Source organism: Myotis yumanensis, unplaced genomic scaffold (assembly GCF_028538775.1).
Source record: "Myotis yumanensis isolate MYYU_CA2020_CCGP unplaced genomic scaffold, mMyoYum1.0.hap1 SCAF_10, whole genome shotgun sequence".
Classification (NCBI taxonomy): Eukaryota; Metazoa; Chordata; class Mammalia; order Chiroptera; family Vespertilionidae; genus Myotis; species Myotis yumanensis.
The window spans coordinates 57366910-57391579 of NW_027223761.1; the positions used below are offsets into that span (position 1 = coordinate 57366910).

Genomic DNA, 24670 nt, shown 5'->3' on the forward strand with positions numbered 1-24670 from the left:
TTTTCCGATGGTCTTAGGTGACCCCTGTGACCCACAGGTTGAGAACCGCTGCCTTACTGTTCAAGGATTGTGGTCAATTAAATAATCACTATCCTCTTTGTCTCTCTTAAATCATCAGTCTTCAGTCTCTTTACTGATTTAAGCTACTGTCTTCTCTCACCTCCCAAACATTTAAGCTACTGTCTTCTCTCACCTCCCTTTCAATACCAAACATGTCGAAACATAAATGACAACAGTTTACATTCACAAACCCATCTCCTCACCTCTACACCCCGAGAGGCAGCCTGTGCTCTCCTTACCTTCCTTACAGAGGAGTCCACGGAGCCAGCTGCCTTCCTCTCCTGCTCTACAGCTGTCACCACCCAAATGAGACCTTTAAGTTCTACAAATGACAAGATTACCAGTGTCACGTGATAGTCTCCCATCTCATGCTGATTTTTTTAAATCTCAGATATTCTACAACCCCTGGCAATGTCAAGGAGACATCTTATTGGTGGGGATGCTCTTACATCAGTCAGGGCAAAGCAGAGGTATAATCCTCAGTTCATCCTAGCTTGATGTCTATGTCGGTGGCCAGAGCTGTTTCATGCCTGGGACATATAAAAAAATTCTACAATGATTTTACTATAAATTCTTTATGTGTTTTTCTGGAATACATAATCAAATATTTCATTCTTTCTATCTGAAAACTTGATCTGAAGAAATGAAAAAAAAAAGTGAAACAGTTTAGGGGAGCTAGATATGAGAAACTTACAAACCATGTAAGGTCTTTCCCCTAAGAAATAATAACATGCTGCTCAGCCAGCGTGGCTCAGTGGTTGAACATCAACCTATGAACCAGGAGGTCACGGTTCGATCCCCAGTAAGGACACATGCTCGTGCCCAGGTTGTGGGCTTGATCTCCAATGTGGGAGATGCAGAAGGCAGCCAATCAATGATTCTCATCATTGATGTTTCTATCTCTCTCTCCTTCTCCCTTCCTCTCTGAAATCAATAAAAGAATATATATATTTTTTAAAAAAGAACAACATGCTATGAATATCACACAAGCCCTCATTTCTTACTGAATTATTAATAACAATTAAAATAAGCTTTGAGTTTGTGGTGTTTTTTTTATAAACTAAATTATTTCCTTTCTACATTTCTAAGGATTCTAGAAAGAATGAAGCATATACATAATTCTTCAGATATTGGGCCTCAAAGGAAATATTGTGATTTTGTGTGATTCTATGCTCGGAACTGGACAGGCACAATGACAATGCCCTTCAGTGCTTCCCAAAAATCAGTCACTTCTCTGAGAGACTTGGTCTCAAATGGTTGCTTTTACTGTGAGACTGCCTTCTGTTTCTTTTGTTAGGGGTGGGAGGGAGAAATAGAATAGTGGAGACTAGCTATAGTTATAAGAAAATATTAATCATGCTCTGCAAACCGTGATTGTTTTGTTCTGATTAAAGAAAGCATATTTTGATCTTGGTGGGAGTGGTAAACCTGGGACCTGGGAGTTAACCTGCAAATGTGGTCCATTCTCTTCATCCCAGAACTGCCTATTATCATGCAAAGACTAACAATCTTGTTGCCAAAACAATAGCACCGCCCTTCGCAACCCCTCAATCCGATTACCTGTAATCCGTAACTATTTTATCCATTTTTTTTCCCTTTGCCTACTTCCCCATGCCTGTAATACCCATTTTTATTCTCTTTACATACCTATTCTTATTCCTTTTGCCTACTTCCTCATGTAATCTTTGTCCTTCTATCCCAGTGGTTCTCAACCTTCCCAATGCCGTGACCCTTTAATACAGTTCCTCATGTTGTGGTGACCCCCAACCATAAAATGATTTTCGTTGCTACTTCATAACTGTAATTTTGCTACTGTTATGAATCGTAATGTAAATATCTGATATGCAGGATGTATTTTCATGGTTACAAATTGAACATAATTAAAGCATAGTGATTAATCACAAAAACAATATGTAATTATGTATGTGTTTTCCGATGGTCTTAGGCAACCCCTGTGAAAGGGTTGTTCGACCCCAAAAGGGGTCGCAACCCACAAGTTGAGAACCACTGGTCTAAAGAAACCTGACAGTTCTGACAATTGAAAAGTGTGTTATCATCAGAGTGATTAAAAGACATCTGGTTTTATAAACTTTTTAAAAATATTTTTTATTGATTTTTTTACAGAGAGGAAGGGAGAGGGACAGAGCTAGAAACATCAATGAGAGAGAAACATCCATCAGCTGCCTCCCGCACACCCTCTACTGGGGATGTGCCCGAAACCAGGTATCTGCCCTTGACTGTAATCGAACCTGAGACCATTCAGTCCGCAGGCCGATGCTCTATCCACTGAGCCAAACCAGTTAGGACTCTACCTAATGTTTATTTCCAAGGGGTTATTTCTGTTCCCTTAGTTTTTTGTGTATATGTAACTTCCTTTTCCCCCTTCTTTTTTATTGTTCTGTTCTTGTTTCTTGGGTGCATTTTTTTTTTCTGTGTCTCTAAAAGCACAAAAATGTCAGTGGCTTTTAAAGATTTCTTTTTTCCCCCCCATATGTATGGTCTGTTTCTATTTTTTAATATATTTTTATTTTTTAGTATATTTTTATTGATTTCAGAGAGGAAGGGAAAAAGAGAGATAGAAACATCAATAATAAGAATCAGTCAAAACCGGTTTGGCTCAGTGGATAGAGCGTCGGCCTGCAGACTGAAGGGTCCCAGGTTCGATTCCGGTCAGGGGCATGTACCTGGGTTGTGAGCACATCCCCAGTAGGAGATGTGCCAGAGGCAGCTGATCGATGTTTCTAAGTCTCTATCTCTCTCCCTTCCTCTCCGTAAAAAATCAACAAAATATATTTTTTTAAAAAATAAGAGAGAATCATTGATCAGTTGCCTCCTGCACGCTCCACACTGGGGATCGAGCATGCAACTCAGGTATGTGCCCTGACCAGGAATCGAACCGTCGCCTCCTAGTTCATAGGTCGACATTCAACCACTGAGCCACGCCGGACGGGCTGTATAGTCTGTTCCAAATTTTTTATTCGTTTTTTTTTTTGTTTGTTTTGGTCTACCTTTCAGATTTAAGGATTTCCTCAACTGTCTGGTAATCCTTAGTAGTTGGCTCAAATATACGAGCATAGCACAAAATACTGACTAGTAGAAGCTCAGGGCAAGCAGAAGGGTTCATGATGATGCTTCCCTGCATGGTGATCTGGCTGGGCTGTTTTCTGGTTGAACCTTCCTTTGTTCAACAGCGAAGGATCTTCCAGTCTTCCTCCTAGAGGAGACAGGCCTGGCTTCCCCATGGAAAATGGGTCCTGAAATTTCCCCATGGAAAATGGGTCCTGAAATTTCCAGTATCCAATCCAGCTTGTGAGATTCATTAAATCAACTTGCTTTCCCCATGACAGCCACATTCTCAACGGTTCCTGGAAATTCCCAGTCCACAGACCATGAAGCTTAGTCTTCTGCCAGGGTGAGAGGAGCAGTTAGCTCTGCTGCCCCAAGGAAGGGAGGGTCTAAGGCTCCAACTCTTAGACTTGAAAGGATTTATTGAAACAGACCCTCCCTAGCCTCGTTTTGATGGCCACATCCAGAGGTACTTAGTGCTATGAAATCCTGAGTCTTTGGGGTTCTGAACGGACTGGACTGTTGTGTTGCTTCTTGGCTTTCCTCGCTGCCAATTTAGGATTCACCTTTTCAGGGTTTGGTAAATCAAGTTTAAAATTTTACTACTATCTTATCTCCTTTAGCATTTCTCTCTTTGTAATTTGTTTCTTAAAACAAAAATCCTGTTCCTGTCACTTCAGTGGAACTTGGAAACAAAGTGACTGTTTAAACCACCACCTTTATCTCTTTTTGTTTTCTTAAACGTATCTCTCAAGAGTTCCTTTCACAAACGCTTGGCTCCAGTAAAAGAATTCCAGTCATTTTCTCTGACTCTATGCTTTTCCTCCCTCACTTCTTTTCCTTTAAAAAAAATTATATTTGTATTGATTTTTAGAGAGAGTAAGGAATGGGGAGAGCGAGACATCAATGTGAGAGTGAAACATCGATCAGCTGCCTTCTGCACACCCCTATCAGGGACTGAGCCCAAAACCTGGGCGTGTGCCCTGACCAGGAATCTAATCTGCAACCTTTCAGTGCACAGGATGGCACCTAACCAACTGAGCCACCAGGCCAGGGTTCTTCTCTTTTTCTTTTAAGTTATAACCCCTGCCTTCCAGATTAATCTCCAACATGAGGTATCCTTCCCTACCAACCCTGGGGGGGCTCAGGCAAATAGTGCTCATGGACTATGTGGATTCTGTCCTCCACAGCCCATGAGCACTATTTGCCTGAGCCACTTATTGGGTTCCAATACAAACTGTTGAGGTGGGAGCTCTCCAGAATGCCTTACTTGACAGCTAGCGTTCACCTCTGATGGGCACTTGTCTAAAGTAATAAATCCCTTCCGTCAGATGTGCTTGCTTCTCTCTCCAAGATATCTGTCTGTTTCTGCCCCACAAGCTTCAACATTTCCTTCTTGATAAAACACATGGAAAAGAAAAGATTAAAAAGGTGATTTTTGCCCTACCTGGTTTGGCTGAGTGGATAGAGCATCGGCTTGTGGACTGAAGGGACCCAGGTTCGGTTCCAGTCCAGGCCATACGACCAGGTTGTGGGCCGATCCCCAGTGGGGGGCGTGCAGGAGGCGGCTGATCAATGATTCTGTGTCACATTGATGTTTCTCTCTCTCTTTCTCTCTCTCCCTCCCTCCCTCCCTCCCTCCCTCACCCTTCCTCTCTGAAATCAATAAAAACATATATTTTTTTAAAAGTGATTTTTTACTGTAACCTTTGTGCCTCAAATGCCAATATTTGGTGTGAACTTCCTATTTGGGAACATCCAAGAGTGTGGCTATAGAGGAGAAAGACACAGGGAAGTGCCAAGTATAAACAGCATAGGTTAAATCATGTCAAAGAGTAGGGCTTGGTCTTTAAATCTGCAGTTTTCCTGTTTCGTGGATACTATGGCAATCACAGTGGTAACTGGCAGCTAGAGGGGCAGGAGCCACAAGTCTTCTTGAATCCCTTATTTCCAAGACACAGCCACTCTATTGAGTTTTGAGGCAACTTCTAACATTTTAAATACATTTCTTTTTTAAAAAAATACATTTCTTTAGCAGCATGTATGCCTGCTTCTTGCACTCTCCCATAAACTACTTAGTACTCAAAAACAAACAAACAACTCCTTTGGCTTAAACTAGATGAAGTTTATAGTATGCAACTAAAGAATCCTGACCAACTCACTTCCTCTCCCTCATTTGCACTTCTCAAAGGCAATCACTCATGTATTTTAGCTGTTCCTTCTGCTTTTTCCCTCCCAATATTTCTAGACTTTTCAGTTTTAGACATTGTGGACACTCATACTATATAACATATTTTTAGTTCTCTTATGGTCTATCCTAATACCCATCCTCTCATATAGCTATATCAGATTTTTTTATTAAGTCTGAATATTTACCATATAAAATTAGTCACAGCTGAATCATGTAGTTTACTATGATTATACTGCCTTTCTTTTTTAAAAATATATTTTTATTGGTTTCAGAGAGGGAGATGGAGAGATAGAAACATCAATGATGAGAGAATCATTGATCGGCTGCCTCTTACACACCCCCTACTGGGGATTGAGTCCACAATCCTGGCACATGTATGCCCTAGACCAGAACCTAACTTGGGAACTTTCATTCCCAGGCCAATACTCTAACCACTGAGCAAACCAGCTAGGGCTACACCTCCTTTCATGTATAAAGTTTTATTTATCCTAGTTAATATTTGTCTCATTATTTCATTTGCTTGGTTTTATACATGTTAATTCATCCCAAATTCATTTCTAGTAGTGTAAATCTCTTCTAAATACATAAACCATATCAGTCCTAGCTGGGTAGCTCAGTTGGGTAGCCCGGATACACCAAGGTTCCGGGTTCAATCCCTGGTCAGGGCACATACAAGAATCAACCAATGAATGTATAAATAAGTCTCTTTCCCTTACCCTCTCTCTCTCAAATCAATTTAAAACATAAATAAAGCATATCCGTTGCTAAATCAGATTTCTTTTTCAAGAACTATTCTTCCTGAAGCCTTTCATATGCCTACTTGGTTTTGGACTGGTTCATCTCTGTACAGCCTGCATCCTGGCGTTTCTATTCACTGTGACCTTGGGATCCCCTTTTCCTCTCTTACTATGTTATATCTCCTGCTTCCCCCACCTCAGTCTTCTTTCCTTTGTGTTAGTGGAGCTTACCCACCAAGAGCATCCTTGGAAGCGTCATTAGAGATTATTAAGTAGCTCACAGAATCTACAGGAGAACCAGAAAATAGGGTTTGAAGACTGTGCATCCAGAAACAATGCCCAAAGTATCAAAAAATCTATTTACTGTATTAAGGTATTCAAATACCTCCTCTGGTCAAAGGCATCAAAAATTCTGAGCAAGGGCCATTACTAACTAGAACCTATGCCACTGCTGCCTCTGAAAGCTCTCTCTCACCACTCTCCTCCAGGAGTAGATCCTGTGTAAAATCTACTCACTCAATTTCTTCAAATTGAGGTCTTCCCCGGAAGTATCTGATTGAAAGAGCCTAGATGCTGGATACATTGAATTCTGGCTTCAACTCTGGTGAGGCAGGGTTCCTAATGTGGGTATTTCCCCAAACATAAAAAGGAAAGTCTAACGTTATTGGTTGATCACAAATATAACTGTCTACCAGAATTTGCATGTCTGAAAATGTCTTTGTTCTACCCTTAGCTTTTCCTTCTAAATTCTGAAGACACTGTTCCATTGAATTCTAGCTTCTAGAAACCTAAAACCAATTTTTTTAAATGTGTGTGTTCTCTCTCTCTCTCTCTCTCTCTCTCTCTCTCTCTCTCTAGCAATTTGTTTCCTGATCGATTTTGTGCACCTGTTGTTTCTCTCTGGACACTTTTAGGATATTCTTTTGAGGCTTATTTTCTGATATTTCATTACGATATGATTGGTAAGTCTTTTTTGTCAACTATTATGCTAGACCTTCAGATGTAGAAATCACGTTCTCCATTACAGTGAAATTTTCTCTTATCATTTCTTTAATATATTCCTTTCCACTATATTTTCAGTCTCTATGGTTGAATATTAAACTACTTGGACTGATCCTCTCATTTTCTCTTTGTCCTCCTGTTTTCCAACTTTTTGTTATTTTGTTGTATTTCAAACCTTCTAGCAATTATTTTTCATTTCCACATTCTTTTGTTCTTTGAATATTCCTTTTATTATACATTTCTAATACTTTCCAGGGTCACAGATTTTCTCTCCTTTCTCTAGAAGTATTATAGAGATTTTTTAAAAAGCTTCCTTTGCTCTCAATATTGTGTTTCCTCTGAATTCACCCTTCCAGGATGTTTTCGTTCTTTCATGTAAAATGCCTTCCTCATGTCCAGTCATTCTTGGCTTATGTTGAAGAGCCAGGCACTAAAGAGCTGAGTTTGCTGTGAATGAGACAGGTAAACCCCCCTGAGTGTGCTCTGACGAGGGTTCAGTCATTGCTTTGGGGATGTGGGCAACTGCCAGTGTCTGAAGGTAAGCGTATAATAAAAAGACTAAATTTATGTATCTATCTGACTTGAAATTGGGGTCCAGGAATTTATGTTATCTTAAACATTAAAACCAAGAGTAAATAGAATATAAAGCAAAAACCTACATTCCAACCAGCCAGAATTGACATCTTAGTATTTTTTCATATTTGCTTCAAGTGGTTTTTTTAAACAGCTTTATTGAGATATAATAACAAAAATTTCACCCATTTTAACTGTACAGTTCAATGATTTTTGGTATATTTACAGCTCTGCAACCATCACCATGATTTAATTTTAGAACATTTCCATCACTCCAACAAGAAACCTCATGCCCACTTGCAGTCACAGCCCATTTCCATGCTCAGCTCCAAGCAACCACTAAGCTTTCTGTCTTTACAGATTTGCCTATTCTGGATATTTCATATATATAATCATGTCTGGTCTTTTGTATCTGGCTTGTTATCCTCATTGTATTTTTGAGATTCACCCATGTTATAGCATGTATCAGTATTTTGTTCCTTCTTATCATTGAATAATATCCCATTGCTATGAATATACCACATTTTATTTATCCATTCATTCATCAGCCGAAAACATTTGGGTTGGTTTCCCATGTGGCTATTATGAATAATTGTTATGAACATTCATGTACAAGTCTATGTGGGGTCATATGGTTTTATCTATCTTGGATAGATACCTAGGAGTGAAATTACTTGGTCATATTGTAACTCTATTTTTTTTGCTTTGTTTTGTTTTGTTTTGTTAATCCTCACGTGAGGATATTTTTTCCATTGCTTTTTAAAAATATATATTTTTATTGATTTCAGAGAGGAAGGGAGAGAGATAGAAACATCAATGATGAGAATCATTGATTGGCTGCCTCCTGCACACCCTTTCTGGGGATCAGGCTGCAATCCAGGCATGTGCCCTTGGCCAGAATTGAACCCAGGACCCTTCCATCCCCAGGGCGATGTTCTATCCACTGAGCCAAACCAGCCAGGGCTCATTGTGTTTTTTTAATAGCACTTCAAGCTGCTGTGATATCAGATCTTGTGGTTTCTAATGATGAGCATTTTCTCTTATGCTTATTGGCCATTCATATATCATTTTTGAAGAAATGTCTATTCAAATCCTTTGTTCATTTCTTGAATTGTCTTACTGAGTTGCAAGAAGTAATTACATGTCCTAACTATAAGTCTCTTGTTGAATACATGATTTGCAAATATTTTCTCCCAGTTAATGGTTATCTTTTCACTTTCTTCTGTCTTGAAGTGCACAACTTTTGAAATTCAATGAGATCCAATTCATCAGTTTTCTTTTTTTTTTTTTTAAATTAAATCTTTATTGTTCAGATTATTACATTTGTTCCTCTTTTTTCCCCCCATAACTCCCCTCCTTCCAGCTCCCACCCCACCCTCCACCCTCACTCCCCACCGTGTTCATCCATAGGTGCATGATTTTTGTCCAGTCACTTCCCGCATCTCCCACACCCCTTTTTCCCCCAAGAATAGTCAGTCTATTCCCTTTCTATGTCCCTGATTCTATTATAATCACCAGTTCATTCTGTACATCAGGTTATTTATTCACTTGATTCTTAGATTCATTTGTTGATAGATGCATGTTTGTTGTTCATAGTTTGTATCTTTACCTTTTTCTTCTTCTTCCTCTTCTTAAAGGATACCTTTCAGCATTTCATATAATACTGGTTTGGCGGTGATGAACTCCTTTAGCTTTTCCTTATCTGTGAAGCTCTTTATCTGACCTTCAATTCTGAATGATAGCTTTGCTGGATAAAGTAATCTTGGTTGTAGGTTCTTGGTATTCAGCACTTTGAATATTTCTTGCCATTCCCTTCTGGCCTGCAAAGTTTCTGTTGAGAAATCAGCTGACAGTCGTATGGGTATTCCCTTGTAGGTAATTGAGCCTCTTTCTCTTGCTGCTTTTAAGATTCTCTCTTTGTCTTTTGCTCTTGGCATTTTAATGATGATGTGTCTTGGTGTGGTCCTCTTTGGATTCCTTTTGTTTGGGGTTCTCTGCGCTTCTTGGACCTGTAAGTCCATTTCTTTCTCCAGATGGGGGAAGTTTTCTGCCATTATTTCTTGAAATAGGTTTTCAATATCTTGCTGTCTCTCATCTTCTGGCACTCCAATGACTCTGATATTAGACCGCTTAAAGCTGTCCCAGAGGCTCCTTACACTATCTTCACACTTTCGGATTCTTTTTTCATTTTGCTTTTCCAATTGGGTGTTTTTTGTCGAATCTTTGGTTTGATTATTGTACTCCTCTGGTCTGCTATTGGGTATAATATTCTTTATTTCAGTCCGTGTATGCTTACTTTCTAATTTCTTTATCGTAGCATCGAGGGTCTCATTAGTTTTCGTGAGGCTCTGCACAAATTTATGGCAAGCCCTCAAAATTGCGATTCTTAGCTCCATATCCTCCATTTCTGTCATGTTTTTTTGTCTCCGCATCTTTTATGCTTTCTTGGTGCACCCCCTTGTGGTCTCTGTGCGCAGTCTTGTTCTAGCCAAGCCTTAATTGTTGTAGTTAACACTAGAGGGATTTGACCCCCAGGCCGACTGGCTATAGGAATCAGCTGTATGGAAAACGTCTGCCTTCTGGGGAGGCGCTAATCCAGCCTTTGCCTGAGGCGATCGGCAAATGGCTGTGCGCAGGCTTTGGGCGGGGCGGGATCAACAGGGCGGGCGGAGGGAGCAGTTATGGCCACGCTCAGTCCCGTTCCCAGAGGCTCTGCTTCTCAGAACCCCGGCAGCCGCTGCAAACCTCGGAGAGAAAGCTGCCCTCAGGTTCCAACTGATGCCAGATAATCCCGCTTCTCCCGTTTGAGTCTGGGTCCCTAGAGACTCGCCCGGATCTGGAGCCCAGAGTCTGAGACTCACTCCCGACAGAAAACGACAACCGCCCCCTCAGCCACCAGCCCGCTTTGCGCGCGCACCTCGGTACCTTTGTATTTTCCACACTGCGCCGCCTCTGAGCCTCGATTTGCTGTTCTCTTTCCTTCTAGTTGTAGAGTCTCTCTTCAGCCAGCCTTCCTGTGGTTCTGGGTGATGTCCGTTCCGTCTTTTAGTTGTATTTTTGAAATGGTTGTTTGCGGCAGTGGTCTCCGGTGTTTACCTACGCCGCCATCTTGGTCTCCAAAATCCATCAGTTTTCTTTATGGCTTGTGCTTTTGATATTGTATCTAAGAAATTGCCTACTTCAAGGTCATGGAAATAATTCCTATGTTTTCTTCTAAGATTTTTATGATTTTAGCTCATATTTTAAGTCAATAATCAATTTCGACTTAATTTCTGAGTTTGGTGGAAGATAGGGATGCAAATTCATTCTTTTGCATATGGGTATCCACTATTCCAGCAACATTTGTTGAAAAGACTATTCTTTTGCTGTTGAATTATCTCAAAACCTTTGTTGAAATCAATTCACCATAAATGTAAGGGCTTACTTTGAACTCTCAATTCTATTCTATTGAGCTATGGAGCTTTGTAGTAAGTTGTAAAATAGGGAAGTATGAGTCCTCCAAATTTTTTGTTCTTTTTCAAGATTGGCTATTGTGGGTTCTTTGTGTTTATATATCAATTTTAAGATCAACTTTTTTGTAATATGTATTTTTATTGATTTCAGAGAGGGAGAGGGAGAGGAAGAGGGAGATAGAAACATCAATGATGAGAATCACTGATCAGCTGCCTCCTGCATACCTGCTATTGGGGATTGAGCCTGCAACCCGGGCATGTGCCCTGACCGGGAATTGAACCATGACCTCCTGGTTCATAGGTCAACATTCAACCACTGAGCCATGCCGGCCAGGCTAGGATCAACTTTTAATTTCAGGAATTATAATAGGGATTCACTGAATTATAGATCAATTTGGGGAATATTGCCAACTTCACAATGTTAAATCTTCTGATCGGTGTATACATAAGGTCTTCCCATTGATTAGCTCTTCTTTAACAATGTTTTGTGGTTTCCAGTGTAGAAATCTTGCACTTTTGTTAAATTTATTCCTAAACATTTTATTTTTTGATGCTTTATAAATGGAATAATTTTCTTAATTCATTTTTAGAGTCTTCATTGCTAGTGTATAGAAGTCAATTGGTTTTTGTGTACTGTTCTTGTATCCTGCAATCTTGTTTAACTTATTTATTAGTTCTAGTATATTTTTAGTGATTCATTACGATTTTCTCTCCATATAATCATGTCATCTGTCAATAGATAGTATTATTTCTTTCTTCCCAGTTTGGATGCCTTCTATTTCTTTTTCTTGTTCAACTGACCTGACTAGAACCTTCAGCTTCATGTTGAATATAAGCAGTGATAACGGACATCCAAAGGTCTTATTCCTGCTACAAGAACTTTTTAAAAATTTTGCTTCAAGTACTTTCTTTTTAAAAAAATATATTTTCATTGATTTCAGAGAGGAAAGGAGAGGGAGAGATAGAAACATCAATGATGAGAATAATTGATTGGCTGCCTCCTGAATGCCCTCTACGGGGAATTGAGCCCGAAACCTGGGCATGTGCCCTTGACCAGAATCGAACCTTCAGTCCACAGGCCAACACTCTATCCACTGAGCCGAATAGGCTTGGGCTGCTTCAAGTACTTTAAAAAAGAATAAATATTTCAGATGAAGTAGAAGTCCCTTTCACACCCAAACTCCAAATCCTAATCTCCTTCTTCTTCCCAGTCCCATAAGCAACAATTATGAATTTGGTGCATTTTTTTGTGGCTATCTTTTCATTTTTGTGTGTTGTATATCCATTAATAATATGGAGTATTGTTTTGAATATCAGTTATTTTTGTTCTATATAAATGATTCTATAGCAAATATGCTAATATTTTTATAATTTTTTAATTCAACTTTAAGTTTTAGAATAATATACATTTAATCTGTCATAAGAATATATTTTATTAATGCATTTCTCTATCAGTGGGTAGATTATTCCAGTGTTTTTTATTATAAATAATGCTATATGTGTCATAATTTTACATTGAGAAATTATCGAGGGTAGATATTTTGAAGCGTTATTTTGAGGTAATAGAGAAACACTTGTATTTTATTAGGCAATGTTAAGTTGCTTTACCTAGTGACTCTCCTGATTAATACACAGGGTAGGAGAGTATTCTCCAGAAGCATTTGATAATGTCAAATTTTTAATTATTGGTAATTTGATGGGCAGAAAAAATTATCTTTTGTAGTATTATTATTAGTATTGTGTGTTCTGTTTTCTGATTAGGTGACATTTTTTTATTGATTTATTGGCCTTCAGTTTTGTGAATTACCTTTGTTCATTTTTTTTTTTAGTAAGATTGTTTTTATCTATTGATTGGTAAAAGTTCTTTAAATGTTTGAGATACTAATTCTACTGTACTGTAAATATCTTAACCCAGCCCACCACCTCCATTTGAACTTATGGTGTCTTAAATATTTTGAAAAAATTAATCAAACTTATTAACCTTTTCCATTATGATTTATTCCCTTACCTCCTGTTTAATCCACTGTTCCTTGAAATAACAAAGATTTTATTCTCTTTTGTTTTAATTTCTTTGATTTTTATCTTTGTTTCACCCCTTTAGAACACTGTGCCATTGTTGTTGAGATGTATGGATTTATATTGTTGTTGTTTTTGTTTTGTTTTTTGCTGTTTTCTTTTAGAAATCCAGTTGTCTACCACCATACTCCCCCTGAGTTAGAATACTGCAAGTCTCATAACTAAGTTGCAATATAAGCCTGGATCTCTTTCTAAACTCTTTATTCAAGTTTATTGGGTTATTTGTCTATTTCTGTGCTGAAACTGAACTCTTTCGGTTATTATAGCTTTATACTTAGTATTTATAATTTGTAAGGCAAGTCCCCATGTCCTTAATTCATCTTTTTTCAGGATTAATTTGGCTAGATTAATAGAGTTAAACTTCAGTATTCATTTTAGAATATACTTGTCAAGTTCTATAAAAACCCTATTGATTTAAATTGAAATTGCATGAAGTTAAAAGAAAAATTGGGGTTGGGCATAGCTCTCATATTGAGCATTTCCACCCTTTAACTGATCTTCCATTTAATTGAATCTTGTATGTATTTCAATAAAGTTTCAGGCCCTAACCAGTTTGGCTCAGTGGATAGAGCATTAGCCTGCGGTTCAATTCCAGTCAAGGGCATGTACCTTGGTTGAGGGTACATCCCCAGTAGGGAGTGTGCAGGAGACAGCTGATCGATGTTTCTCTTTCATCGATGTTTCTAACTCACTATCCTTCTCCCTTCCTCTCTGTAGAAAATCAATAAAATATATTTTTAAAAAAAATAAAGTTTCAGAATTTTACCCATAAAGATAATGTCTTTGTTTCCTTAGATATAGTCTTAGGAACTGGATAATTTTTTCAGTCCTATGTAAATAGACGTGTTTTTCTATTAAGTTTTATTATTTAATGATCTTCTATGTCTTTTTAAACCCTAGCTCTCATATTTCCTATTAGTTCAGCTAGCTTGACCATTGATTCTAGAGTTTACCAAATAGATAATCATAATTTTGGGGAAAAATGTAAAAATTATGTCTCTTCTTTTCTAATAGCCATAGCTCCTATTCTTTTTTTATTTTGAAGCTGGGCCGGAGTGGAAATCTTATATAATTATATATGATCTCTAGTAAAATGTTAAATATTGACTGAGTCAGTAGAAATCCTATTATATTTTAATAAGAGTTATTCTAACTTTAAGTTATATCCCATCATTTATCACCCAATCGGAGATACTTTGAGAATGACAGGAACTCAGGGGAGATAGGTACTAATTGATCAAGCGGTTAAAACAGTAATATAAAATATTTGAGCAATGCAAAAAAATTGACCTTCTGGGCACATATTGAACTTTGTAATCCCAAAATACAGAATATAATTTTTTTCTAAGTACATGGAAATGTTACAAAATTGGTCATAAAACTGTAGCCATAAAACAAGTTTTAACAATTATCAAAGGACTGAAAGCAGACAGAACATGTTCTCTGACCACAAAACAATAAAGGGAAATTAATATTAAAGATATAACTAGAGCTCGGCCAGAGTGGTTGAGTGTCAACCTATGAACCAGGAGGTCATAGTTGGATTCTTGGTCAGGGCACATGCCCAAGTTGCGGGCTTGATTCCCAGTGTTTTTTTAACAAAATTGGGGGTTTGATAGATATTTTTGTTGATTTCAGAGAGGAAGGGAGAAGGAAAGAGAGATAGAAACATCAATGATGAAAGAGAATCATTGATTGGTGCCTCCTGAACATCCCTCTACTGGGGATTGAGCCTGCAACCCAGGCATGTACCCTTGACTGGAATGGAACCTGGGATCCTTCAGTCCACAGGCTGACACTATCCACTGAGCCAAACTGGCTAGAGCAACTACATTTCTAAATAAATAAATCTTTAATCAGAAAGAAATAAAAATGGAAATTAGAAAATACTTCAATAAATGAGAGTAAATATTCTATATTTTAAATCTTGTAGGATACTGGTAAGCAGTGAGATTTATAGGCTTAAATAAATAGCTAAGAAGAGAAAGACTGCTCTTGCAGGTTAGATCTCCATACAGGGTGAGAGTGAGAGGGAACCAATTGATGTGTCAGTATCACACTTTAATGTTTCTCTCTCTCTCTCTTTTTCCCCTCCTTCTTCCCTTCCACTCTCTCTCTTAAAAAAACAAAAAAGGAAAAAAGCATCTTTGGGTGAGGATTTTAAAAAAAAAGTTGAAAAATTAAATGAGCTAAGCATCCATCTCAGGAAGTTAGAGAAAAACTACAGCCAAGAAAGTAGAAGAAAGAAAATAATAAAAATAAGACAAGAAATTAAAGAAATAGAAAACCAATATAAAATACAGAGGATGAATAAAAGCAAACATTGGTGTTTTGAAAAGTCTAGTAAAATTGACAAACCTCTGGTGCAAATGATAAAGACCAAAATTAGCAGGCACAAACAATGTCAGGAAAGATAAAGAGTTCATCACCATAGGTGCTAAAGTCATAAAAAATAAAATATAGTATGAACAACTTTAAGCCAATATATTTTAAAATTTAGATGAAATAAATTCTCAGAAAAACACAACTGCAAAATTGACACAAGAAGAAACAGAATGTGAGTTTATCTATAACCATCAAGGAAATTGAAGGAATAGTCAAAACTCTTTTCACAAAGAAAACTGTAGGACCAGATGGCTACACCAACAAATTTAATTCCAACTTAGAGAAAATTTCCCTGGAGAACAGAAAAAGAAAATTTCACCCTATTTTAAAAAAATTATTGATGAGAGAGAGAGAAACATTGATTTGTTGCTCCACTTATTTATGTATTCATTGGTTGATTCTTGTATGTGCCCTGACCGGGGATCAAACCCACACAACCTTAATGTATCAGGATACTCTAACCACCTGAGCTACCCAGCCAGGGCCCCCACATATTTTATGATACAAACTTTATGATACCAGTCTCCAAAAAGCACACTATGAAAAAGGAAAGAAAGTAATCGGCCAATTTCATTTATGAACATAGATGAAAAGTCCTAATAGAATCTAAGTGAACTGATTCCTGCAGTATATTTATTATGTTTAAGAACGGGTTTATTCCAGGAATTAAAGGTCAGGTGATAGTTAAACAAATAAATTAATATCCTAAAACACACTAACAGATTAGATGATGCAGAAAAGTATTTGATAAAATTCACCATCCATTTAGCAAACTAAAAATTGTAAGATATTTTTAATTGAATAAAGTGCATCCAAAACTTTCAGTAAACATCATACCTAATAGTAAAAAGTTAAAAGCTTTCCTGCCAAGAGATCAACCGAAGGACTTGTACGCATGCATATAAACATAACCAATGGACATAAGCCACTGAGGGGTAGGGGAGGCCAGGGGATTGTCAAGGGAGGGGAGAAAAAAAAAAAAAGCTTTCCTGCCCGGCCCACCAGTGTGGCTCAGTGGTTGAACGTTGACCTATGAACCAGGTCACAGTCCGATTCCCAGTCAGGGCACATGCCTGGGTTTTGGGCTCAATCCTGTGTGGGGCATGCAGGAAGCAGCCAATCAATGATTCTCTCTCATCACTGATGTTTCTATCTCTCTCTCTCCCTTCCTCTCTGAAATAAATAAAATAAAATAAAAGCTTTCCCTTTCAGATCAGAAAAAAGGCAAGGATGCTCTTTTTCATTCTCTTCTTTTGTTAAAAGGATTTTATGCATATATAAATGCAATAACTATACATATCTATACACACAATTCATCAATATTAAGTTGTTGATCTATCAATCTGAGAGAAGTTGTGTTAAAAATTCCCACAATTGCAGATTTGTGTTTTTCCTTTAATTATTTTTGTTTTATATTTTTCCAGACCATGTGGTTACATAGTTGCATGTGTTGATGATTGTAATATTTTCCTAGTGGAGTTTTCTTTGTGATGCAACAAGATGACCCTATTAATGTCCTTATTAATGCTATTCTATTTAAAGAATACTTTTGTAATTAATATTGCTACATAAAGTTTGTTTAGAATTTGCCTGGAGTATCTTTTTCTATACCTTTATTTTCTATACTTTAGTTAAGTTTGAACTGTTTCTTAATGTTTATTTTTAATTGTATTAGCCAGCTAGTGAGGTAGCCATGAGCTCAGATTAGGTAAGAGCTGGTTAAACTATATTAGCCAGTAATCTAGCATGGACCATCAGCAAATTTAATTTATCTCCAGGAATTCATCTCTCTGGGCCCCAGAATGTACTCATTTATTTTATTTCTTTTTAATATATTTTTATTGATTCAGAGAGGAAGGGAGAGGGAGAGAGAGAATAACAAATGATAAGAGAATCACTAATCGGCTGCCTCCTGCATGCCCCTCACTGGGGATCAAGCCTGCAACCCAGGCTTGTGCCCTGAGAAATGAACCACGACCTCCTGCTTCATAGGTCAACACTCAACCACTGAGCCACACCCACCAGGCAGAATGTCTTAATTTAAAATCAGGATTTGGTTAGTAGAAAACAAGCTACCTTATTTTCTTGTTCTTTTCACTAGTCAAAACAGATTAAAGCACCAACTTTTCATATTAGAAAATTGGTAATTTTCAGGTTAAAATTTTTTAAATGATGCCATTATTTATATTTATTTTTAATCCTCACCTAACGATATTTTTACATTGATTTTGAGAGAGAGTGGAAGAGAGAGAGAAAGAGAAAACATTGGTTGCCTCCTGCACCAGACCAGGGCCCAGGCAGGGGAGGAGCCTGCAGTGGATAGAGCGTTGGCCTGTGGACCAAAAGGTCCCGGGTTTGATTTCAGTCAAGAGTACTGAGCCAAACCAACTAGGGCTATTTATTTATTTTTCAAAGTGACCTATGACTTGTGACCAACGGTTTTTTTCCTCCATTTTCTTAATTAAAGCCTCAAAGAAACATTTTCAAGCAAAATTTTTGAATTTTGCAGGCTGGTTAACATTGTCAATGAGGGAATTTATTAGAATTGGGGAAAAATGGATTAAACTGAGTTGTGATTAGTTTGTGGTGGGGCTGACTGAATGAGAATCCTGAGGGACATGCAGAGCCTGATAATCACATGATTTTTCATTTAGAGATTCTTTCCTAAAAAGAAATCTGAGCTTTGGTGTATCTTTATTTCAAATCTAAATTTCAGACAAGCAGAATGTAAATTACTTTTTTTCCTTTAAAATATAAAAAGATGAAAGCAATACTTTTTAGAGCAAAATATGATTTTTTTCCTGTTAAAACTCATTCACCCATTCATTCATTCAGTTATTCACCCATTTGGAAAACAAGGTAGAGAAAGAAATAATAAATGTGATTAAATTATATAGGATCATGGAAAATGATATGTGCTACATGAAAAAAGAAAGTAGAGCAGGACAAGGGAAATAACGAGTGCAGGATGTTACAGGACAAAGTGGGAGGACTGCAACTTTAAGTAAGGCTGCATGGTTGGTTGACCTCATTTGAACAAAGACTTGAATAATACAGGCAATAGTATTATTCCTACTGGCCAAGGAAATAGCTAATGCAAGGGCCCTAAGGCAGGAGCTACAATCAAACAACACAGGAAGGCTTGTAGCCTAGAGGGGCCCAATCAACTAGCCCAGCTGGTGTAGTTCAGTGGGTTGAGCTTCTTCCATTGGACCAAGACATCCTGGGTTCGATTTCTGGTGAGAAATTGATTTCTGGTCAGGGCACATGCCCTGGTTGTGGGCTCAATCCCCAGTAGGGGGATGTTTCTATCTCTCTCCTCCCTTCCACTCTGAAATCAATAAAATATATATATACACACACACACACACACACATACACACACACACATATATATATTAAAATGACAGGTCAACTAGTTTGAGGAGAGCCTTGTAGGTTTCATTGTGAGCATCTTTAACTTTTACTGTGAAGGAAATGGAGTCAATGCCTCCCTATTGTCTGACTAGATCCCCTTTTCTCCCATCCCCTTCTAATTGTATTTTATTTTTTAGGGCAATTTTTTCCTTTTTATTAAATTTATTGAGGTGACACTGGTTAACAAAGTTAATACAGATTTCAGGTGCACAATTCTACAATATATCATCTGTACACTGTATTGTGTTCACCACCCCAAGTCTCTATCCATCACCATTTATCCCCTTTACTCTCCTCCATCTCCTCCCCCACCCCAACTATATTAAATTCTTTTTAAGCTCTAGCCAGTTTGGCTCAGTGGATAGAGCATCAGCCTGAGGACTGAAGGGTCCCAGGTTTGATCCCAGTCAAGGGCATATGCCCGGATAGTGGGGCTTGATCCCCAGTCAGGGGAGGGCAGGAGGCAGCCAATCAATGATTTTCTCTCATCACTGATGTTTCTATCTCTCTCTCCCTCTTCCTTCCTCTCTGAAATCTATTAAAAATATATTTTAAGAAATATATTTTTTGGATATGATGTAGTATGTCTTAACCTTAACAATAGCTCCTTATTTAAAAAAAAAAAAAGGTAGCCGAAACCGGTTTGGCTCAGTGGATAGAACGTCGGCCTGCGGACTGAAGGGTCCCAGGTTCGATTCCAGTCAAGGGCATTTACCTGGGTTGCGGGCACATCCCCAGTAGGAGATGTGCACGAGGCAGCTGATCGATGTTTCTCTCTCGTCAATGTTTCTCTCTCTCTCTCTCCCTTCCTCTCTCTGTAAAAAAATTAATGAAAATATATTTTTTTTTAAAAAAAAGGTAGATCAATGATGAGAATCCCTGCCCCCAAATGGGGATTGAGCCCACAACCCAGGCATGTGCCCTTGACCGGGAATCAAACCCATGACCTCCTAGTTCATGGGCCTATGCTCAACCACTGAGCCACACTGGCCAAGCCCAACTGTATAAATTTTTTAAAATTGTTGCCAAGCTAATGCTGAAATATGATAATTTTTAGTTTACTTTCATTTTCTTAATGGGGAGGTTGAATGTCTTTCATGTTTATTATCTATTTAGAATTGCTCTTTCTGAATGGCCTATTTATATTCATCACTCAGTTTTTTTATTGGGTTGTTTGTATTTTTTATATATGTGTCTTAGCAGTAATAGTGGTAGTCGTAACCCTTTATATGTTACAGTCATTACAAAATTTACCTGCTAATCTGGCATTTATCTTTTGACTTTGCTTTTGATATCTTCTGCCATAAAATTACATGTATATATAGATGAATTTTAAAAATGATTTCTTTTATAGCTCTCAGATGTTCTGCCTTGATCAGAAATTCTTTACAAACCCTAGGTTGTATAAATAGTCTCTTAAATTTTCTTCTTAAGATTTCTATGGTTACTTGTTTTCCTTTTGGGTGTTCAATTCAACTGGATGTAGTATTTGTATTGGCTTTGTAGCTCGAATTACTACATTACATTCTGCTGTAAGAATAATCTGTTTTGCTATCACAGTTATTAAGTAAAACATCCTCTTCACATCAAATTAAAATATTTTCATATTAAAATGAAGAAGCAATTAAGATTAAGATATACTACACCATATCCAAAAGCTGCTAAGAATGATCTTAAAGGGATATATTAATAGATTATGAGATAGAAAATATAGCAGGATGCCAGTGGGACCCAGAAGGACTGGGATCCAGAAAAGGGTAAAGGTCTGGGAGCAGATGAGGAGCTCTTGTTTAAAGCTTTCATTTTCCCAGAAAAAGCAGGATATCATCTACTCCTGGGAGAGGACGGGGAAGGGAAAGAGGGTGAAAGATGCATGTAGATTTAAGGAGAGAGAGGAATGTAGGAATTATATTATTGCAGAGTGGGAAAATAAAGAATTAGGGATGTGTAAGAGGACTAGTAGGCAAAATTAAAGGCCTAAGAAGATTTCTGTGGTAATTGGTTTAAAATGAGAATTCTTCAGAGGTTATATGATTTTTTTTTTTTTTTTGCCAGCAAAGGTAGCTGATAAAGTGAATTTTAAATTTTTAGTAAACTTATATTTCACCTTTTTTTTCCTAAGCAGCCATTTATTTTTTAATTTATCTTTATTGTTAAAGTATTATAGATATCTCCCCCCCCCCCCTTTTTTAAATCTTCACCTGAGGATATTTTTTCCATTGATTTCTAGAGAGTGGAAGGGAGGGAGGAGGGGGAAAGGGAAAAAGGGGAGAGAGGGAGGGAGGGAGGGGATGAGAGAGAAACATGTACGTGACATCAATTGGCTGCCTTCCTGGGAGGTACATGCCCCGGGAATGGAACCTATGACCCTTTGGTCTGCAGGCTGATGCTCTAACCACTGAACCAAACAGGCCATGGCTAGATGTCCCTCTCTTCCCGCCCCCCATTGCCCCCTACCACCCTACCCCTGCCCCCACCAGGCCTATCACACTATTGTAATTATGCTTATATGCATATACATTCTTTAATTAATCTCTTCCCGAGCCCCACCCTCATCCCCCTTCCCTGTAAGATTCATCAGTCTGTTCCATGCTTCATGTCTCCCGATTTATTTTGTTTGTCAGTTCATTAGATTCCACATATAAGTGAGATTATATGAAAAGAAATCATCAACATAATGAAAAGGGATCCCACTGTATGGGAGAAAAATATTTGCCAATGATATAGCTGTTAAGGGGTTAATTTCCAAAATATATAAAGAACTTATACAACTAAACAAAAGGAAGACAAACAATCTAATTAAAAAATGGGCAAAGGACCCAAATAGACACTTCTCCAAAGAGGTCATATAGATGGTCAAGAGACACATGAAAAAATGCTCAAAATCACTAATCATCAGAGAGATGCAAATTAAAATAACAGTGAGGTATTACCTCACACCTGTCAGAATGGCTACCATCAACAAATCAACAAATGACAAGTGCTGGCGAGGATGTGGAGAAAAGGAAACCCTAGTGCACTGCTGGTGGGAATGCAAACTGACACAGCCACTACAGAAAACAAAGTGGAGTTTCCCCAAATAATTAAATATGGAACTGCTAGTGGACCCAGTGACCCCACTTCCAGGTATATATCCTAAGACTCTGAAAACACGAATCAGAAAGAATTATGCACCCCTATATTCATAGCAGGGCTATCTACAAGAGCTAAGATCTGGAAACAGCCCAAGTGCCCATCAGTTGGTGAATGGGTAAAAGGGTGTGTTACATTTATACCATGGAACACTATGCAACTGCAAAAAAGGATCTCCTTCATCATTGATGTTTCTTTCTCTCGCTCCCTATCCCTTCCTTTGTGAAATCAATAAAAATATATTTAAATTAAAAAAAAGGCTCTCTTACCCTTTGAGCCAGCATGGAGAGACCTGGAGAGTATTATGCTAAGTGAAATAAGCCAGTCCGAGAAAAGCATGTGACATGCTCTCACTTATAAATGGAATCTAAGTAACCATTTAAGTCAAAGGCTTTATAGTTTCGTTTATTAGCACGTTAAAATCACAAATAAAAATAGTGTTTACTTTCTTTTCCTTATTAATACTTTCAGACCATTTAAGTCAAAGCTTTTTAATTTTGTGAACTGATTATATGTTGATGTTATTTAACTGTGGTTGATGATGAAAAGATTAGGTGGTAGGCTAGCAGTTAAATGAATCCGGGTGATTGGCTCGGGGCCGATAAGGGCAGTTGGAATATAAAAGCAAGAAGTATTTGCTGTAATTGGGTCACACCTTGCCATTGTTACTTCATTCCTCCACTTCACAGTGCATCAATCATTCATTCACTCAACAAATACTTACTCGGCACCTATTATTTGCCAGGCACTGTTCTATATGCAGAGGATACACCAGTGAACAAGAGAGACAAGGTTCCTGCTTTCCTGGAACTTATGTTCTAATACAGGAAGATAGACAATAATAATAAAAAATAATATTAATTATAATAATAGCCAACATTTATTTAACAAGTACTGAGACAGTTTACGTGCTTTACAAGTATTAATCCACTAATTCTTATAAAAACATTATGAAGTACAAACTAGAATTATTCCCGTTTTACACATGTGGAAACTGAGGGCACAAAAAGGAAGAACAGCTGGCCTAAGATTACACAGCAAGGAAAGGGCAGAACTGGAACTTAGAACCAAACCAGTCAGGCTATCGCTCTCTTTCCCTTTAATGACTTTTCTTTTAGACACAAAGCAATACACAAATAATAGGTTTCGTAGTATGAAAAACAAAGCAGGGTAAGGTGGTGGTATATGTGTGTGCAAATTTGGGGGGCAGATTTAGATGCCAGGGAAAACCTCACTGAGGAAGTGACATTTGGACTGAGACCTGAAGGGCCCTAGTAGCTATTCTGGGGCACAGGCAGCAGAGAAAAGCTCGTGTAAAGAAATCTGTCCTTGTGTGTGAAACAGAAACGCCTGCTTGACTGTGGCTAGACCTTAAGTGTGGAAGATAGTGACCGATTAGAAAAGCCAGGGCGACAGGCAGGCCAGGCCACGCCGGATGGGTCCTCGGGCCGCATTAAAAAATTTAATCATTGTTCTAACTGCAATGGATCCCTATGCAGGAGATAACACTACCCGATTCATAACTTTAAAAGGCCCCTCTTGCAGCTCTCTGCAAAATTGCAGGTAGGACACAAGTGCAAGCAGGAACATCTCCTAGGAGGCGGTTACAATCCAGGCGGAAAATGGTAGCGGCTTGGACTAGGGCAGTGACAGCGGAACAAAATTTAGGGTAAATTTGCAAAGTTGCATTGGCAAGACTTGCAAAGGGACCGGAGAGTGAAGAGTGACTGAAGAGGAATTTAAGTAGGAGCCTCCAGACTGGGGGCTGAGTTACCAGTGCGATGGTGGTGTCCCCAAGGGGATGTGTAAGGGGAAGGGGTGAGATACCTTCAGCAAGGAACATCAATACTGACATTTTTGAACTTTATGGAAGAAAGGACTTTTTCTACTTTTTTTTCCCACTTAAAAGTTTCAAATAAGAGTTCTGGGTGGTGGTGGGGGGGAGCATCTTAATGTTCAATTTTATGAGCTCTTTTACATTAGAAACTCGAGGGAGTTGAATTTTCAATTGTTTAGCAAAATAATTTATTGAGCATCTACTCTGGCCACGCACTGTGCGATGAGACAGCATGATACGCTAAGCAAACAAGACCCCCTGCTCGCAGAGTGTCTGGGGGGCCGGAGCGGGGAAGGAGAGGGAAGGAGGGCTGATCTTTCCCCTGTTCGCTGCCTTATTAAAACTTCACCTATTGCGCGAGGAGCCATCTTATCACGGCAGCTCGCGCTCCTGGCAGTTGGGCCCACCGCTCCCAACGCCCGAAGCCAAGTCATACATGAATGAATCTCTAAATCGTGACACCACCCCTCCCGCTAGAACTTAGGTTTTTTTAAACATAAAATTTTAGCAAACAATACGAATACAACCTTTGCTCTGAAGGCTAATATTTTTTTTTTTTTGCAGGAATGGTACCTTTATAAAGATCGTGGTTGCCCCCGTACTTATTTGTTCTTTCTTCATATCCACTTAAATGAAAATACTAGTGTTTCCGTAGCCCAGCCCTCTAGGCTGGTTGGGTCTAGCTCTGGAGAGAGGCAGCAGGAGCCGTTGGATTTAAACAGTTGGGAGGAATCCTTCTCTA

At 38.3% G+C, this 24670-nt stretch overlaps 1 long non-coding RNA gene across 1 annotated transcript in view; it reads right to left on the reverse strand.

Moving 5' to 3' along the window:
• The window catches only part of LOC139018236 (uncharacterized), a 32035-nt gene extending 7440 nt beyond the window's left edge, over positions 1-24595 (reverse strand). The window contains exons 1-2 of the long non-coding RNA XR_011472898.1: positions 24502-24595; positions 22816-22909 (exon numbers count right to left, since the gene is read on the reverse strand). This is a non-coding gene — a long non-coding RNA (uncharacterized lncRNA). The remainder of the gene's footprint in view (positions 1-22815; positions 22910-24501) is intronic.
• Positions 24596-24670: the final 75 nt, after the last annotated feature.